Source organism: Amblyomma mixtum, chromosome 3, assembly GCF_055824585.1.
Source record: "Amblyomma mixtum isolate Tamu chromosome 3, ASM5582458v1, whole genome shotgun sequence".
NCBI classification, from domain to species: domain Eukaryota; kingdom Metazoa; phylum Arthropoda; class Arachnida; order Ixodida; family Ixodidae; genus Amblyomma; species Amblyomma mixtum.
The window spans coordinates 318,881,245-318,886,091 of NC_143014.1; positions in this window are offsets into that span (position 1 = coordinate 318,881,245).

The window sequence follows — 4,847 nt, forward strand, 5'->3', positions numbered from 1 at the left end:
CGCCCGCCGTCGCGTCAGTCTCTGTGCCCGCAACCGCGCCAGCGTCTTTGCCCCGGGCGTGTATGCGGTCAAGATGCCTCCAAACGCTAAGGACGTTAATAATAAGAATGCAAAGCGAAGGCTGCTTCGCATCCACTGGGCTTAACCTTGATAAGCCTCCAACTTTTTTGGACAATGAACCGAAAAAAAGTGCAAGCGTCCAGAGGGCGCATCTGTAGATGTGTTTATTTTCATCGCGTAATATTACGATATGTAAAGGTTTTCGTTTATAAACAACTTCCAGTTGGGCCCTACACTTGCCTAGAATTTCTTGGTATGAGGCCAACGTACTGCCAGTATCAAACGAAACGCTAGCAGTATTGAAACGCGAACTGTCAAAATTGACAGATTTTACCCGAGGGAGGCAGAATGTTATAGCGGTTGATTTTCGCATCGAAAGAGTAAAGACAGCTCTCATAAACTGCTAGTACAGAAGGCCTGAATTTTCTCTCTAACGCTAATATTTTTAATTGTTTGGGTTCATGTTTCAGTTGTTATGTTCGCATCTCATTTCACGCTGAAGGTAATTCTTCAGCACTAAAGAACTTTTACTTAGATGACTTCCCAAAGATGTTGAAGACGATCGAAAGGGGTTCCCACAATGTCATGCAAACGTCAACGTGTTCTTTGTCGATATTATTTTTGCGCGGACCAAGTTAAGGAACGGTATGCCTGAGAGTTAGAATCGGCACAATATTGAACAGAAACCGTGATGATGGGACCGTATTAAGCGAGAGAATCCTGCCGCCCTCGTGGTATCTCTTACAGTTCTAACGCTTCTTTCGGTGCTCCGTCTCGTCTGCATCCCATTTGTTTACTTTTTTTTCTGGAATACAGTTGTACCTGGTCTATATGGATGTCGATGCGGATACGTGAATTTTTCTTCCTAGCCGTTGCTTCTTTGCAGCAATAGCTGACCGTGACCACCCCTGATCGATGTCATTGAGCGTCCTGCACCATCTAGACTCAGGACAACATAGCTTCCGTGTAGCCGGCCGCCAATTTCTGCTTAGGAAACATGCAACATGCGCACCATAGGTCCCGTACGTCCCCACCGAGATTGCAGGATGCGGCCGAAAATAGGCACACGTATCAAAAGTGTCAGCCTTCCCCTATGCGAGCCCTTTTTTTTCCTGTTGCCTACAAAACGAAGTAATATCATAGAGTACAGAATGAAGCTTATGCAGAGTTTTTAGCCCCTTTTTTCCTCGCTCAAGACGAAAGTGGCCGCGTTGAAAGACGGCACCCGGAGGTGGTTCAGTAGCGGTACCCGTTTTTGTTTCCTTCCCCGCATGTCGCATGAGAACCCTAGCCTTACCAATTAACCTCAAGACAGCTCTGTCGACGGGAAGAGCTGTCTTGGGGTTAATTAGTGAGGCTAGGGTTAAGGCCGAGCACACCAGACCACGAGCAACCAAAGAACCATCTGATAATTTGACAAAGAACGCATAAAGTTTTAGAACTAGCATGATATCAAGTTTTACGGCGTCGACAGTATAGCGCACCTCTCCGCTAAAGCCCCTGCTGTGGTATTTGTGACCGGAGGGCTCTATGGGCGAGGGTAGAGTTAAAGAGTGAGGAAAAGGAAGAGAAGCAGGCGCAAAGCAATAGATCTCCTAACAGCGCCCGAGCTGTGGAAGACGCAATTATAAGACGAATATTCAAGAGAAAAATTTCTCAACAAGGCAAAAATTAAACTCATAGTGATGAGGCAGATATGCCACAGCACATCGTATGACCACCTGTCAATTTGGTTTCTTCTTCCTTTCACACCATGACGACGCCGTTAGCGATGTATTTTTTGTTGCTGAAGATTTAGACACGGAGTTCTGAGCTACATCTAAGCCCCTCGAAACGTGAAACTTCTTAGCATCCACTCAAGCCACTCTTGTCATGGGCACTCTCTTTTCCGCGCAAATCATCTTGGTTTATGTTTTCCACTGTTCTCGCTAACCTTCGTCGAATTACAGCAGCTAGTCGGTTCCGTCAGGCAGACGAAGCACACTGCCAAACAGTGAACCCACGTGAATATGCGGCGAAAACCGATGCTTAATCTCACACGCCCCTACAAAAGCACGCAGCGGTCCAAAGAAGGCAAACATTTGCGAGAATGAGGAAACTCCAACGGCCGGACAACTCTGCTGAGGCACAGAAGAACTCGCAACGCACAGCGTGGCATCATTCAGCAGGTCGCGTAATCTATTTCCACGCATACGGCCACGCTGGTGTTAAAATAGTGCCACGCCCGAAGCCGGAGGAAAGCGCTATGACGCTCCTGATGAGGCGGGAAGTTCAGCGCATATTTCCTTGGGGTGCTTGAGATAGCCGATTATGCTCGGTGATTGCCGCGCCGCAACGCATGGCAGCAGAATTGCTGAGCGCAGTGAAGTGGCCATCGTAGTAGACAAAAAAAAATAGATGAATGCAAGACATTGAAAGCGGCATATTCGAAAGGGCTGTAAACACGGCTGCCTACCAAAGTGTGCGCAGAACTAAAAAAAAGCGGATCTTTAAACCTGAGATAGAAATCATCCAAAGGCCGAAGCTTTCACCAGCTTGAATCAATCTTTCCATATTCCTGACCTCGACGGCTACGCCACCGTCGCCCTCCCTCACACTATTACATATAAAGGCCTGAACAGGTATTCTGTTTCGCCCATAAATATCCATGGCACAGCTAGGTGCATAAAGCTGCGTCTTCTACCTCCAGCTGAGAGCGTCCCATAGACCAACCCCACATGAACGTTTGGACCGTTAATGAGGTCCTGTAGAGGCCCAGAGGGTTTACGTGCATTGAATTTTCTTTCAGAATAAAGCTTTCCCCACCACCAACAAATCCTCCTGCACGAGCCAGCACAATCACGAGGCTAACGACAAAGAAGAATTGCTCGAGATTTTCGTTCCATTCCGATTTGCATCTCCAGACAACGGCAGCTTCCCAGACAGATCATCACGAGTTACTCTTTTTTCAAGGGGCGCGGCCACACTTTCTTTTATTTTCCCAGGGAAATTTGTCCTGGGTCCGGCCCATCTCCTCGGCACCACAGAAGCGGCATCCCTCTCAGCATTGGACTTTGACATGCCGCCGTCCGTCGTCCAGTGGCCGGCTGGGGCGAAAGGAAAGCGCACGCAGACATCCGCGTGGTGTGTTCATCCAGGGGGCCACCGGTCGTCCTGCTTCGCCAAGGGCCTCGTCGTCTCTGTCCGACAGTTTGGCAGCGGGCTGGCCGTCGGCACTGTGCTCCAGGTCGAGGCCGGCCAATACCTTGGCGACTTGCCACACGGAGGAGCTCCCATACTGCTTGATCTGCCAGCCGTGTTCCCAGCGACCACCAAGGTGATTTATTGTTGTATTTACCCGGCCTCAGTGCGCGAAAGAAGTGTCATTGTAGAGAAACACTATTTCCATTCCTCACTATCGTATGTCCTCATGATAGTGCAGTGTTGTAATGCACCATCGCGTTTTTTTAATGCGGTTTGCAAGGTGCCTGCCTTACACTTAGGGGGATTTATGCAGAACTTATGCGCAAGCTGTCCAGGAAGAACATGGATAATTTGCGCTTTAATTTTACAGTTCACGTTTAAAAGTCACTGGATGATTGCTCTTCGTGCAGCGACTTTCAGCGATAGCAAGGGTGGTGTAAATGATGATGCTTGTCAGTGTTTAGTATCTCTGTGTAGGGGTGTGGGATTGAAGTACGCTAGGCGTGCCTCCGTCCACGAGCGTTAGGCATGACCGCTCATCTATCTGCAGGGTGCTCAAAGTTATACTATTAGGATTTTTTTTTAAATACAAAGAGCACTACACACAACTTGTTTTTGTACATGCGATATGCGGCAAAGCGGACGCACAATTGTCGGGATAATTGTAATAAAAGTAATCAACTAGACTAAATATTTAGCTTTGTCTTCAGTTCAGCTAGTATTCATTTTATATTGAAAACTTGGAGATAATTTTCCAATTTCTTACAATTGTAGCAAAGCGCCTGTGTCCTCTTCGTTCTAATTACGCATGCGAGTCCGCGGCACTCGGCATGACGATCCCCCCTGGTCTGACACAGCAGTTATTTAAGGTGCGACAGGGATTACTTTTCACTCTTGACCAGCAGTGTGTTATCGCTGCGATTGACTGCACGCGAAGTTTAAAACGGCACTACGTCGTATCGCCAACCCTTTTAGCAATCGCTTAAGGAAGCAGTGCTCGCCACACATTGCCCGCATAGTCATTCTCCGGTTTCGCTGGCCAATAACGAACAGCAGTCATTGTCTCCTGTCGGTTTACATTCTTGTCAGACGGCGTGCCATAGGCAGCAGCTGCACCACACAACGGAGGCGTTTCTTTCTGGTCGCCGCGCTCTCGCATACGTAATTAGACGTATGCGGCTGAAATCTTAGACGTGCATATCTCAGGACACAGGCGGGTTACTGAACTTGTACAAAATATTATAGTGAATGAACGCCACTTTCTCTAAGTTTTTAATATAAACATTCGTGATAACTACAGTGAAAAATTCAGGGGGGCGCTTTGATGACCTAAAGCGCGGAGAGGCGAAAGCCTTAAGCGCGGTGTTGCTGCTTATGTCGCTGATGTGTGGTTACGATGTTAAGCTTCGCCTCTGAGTGTGGAATGCCATAGCGTCTTGCAATGCTGCCAGCGAGTCCACAGAACGCCATCGGCCGTTCGGCTCTATGTCTTGCTTGTCGGTCAATTAGCGTTTAAGGAAAGGAAATGAATCTGTCTCGCATATCTTGGTGGACACCTGAAGCTCGCCTTAAGGGAAAGGAAGAAGATGGGAGTGAACGAAGAC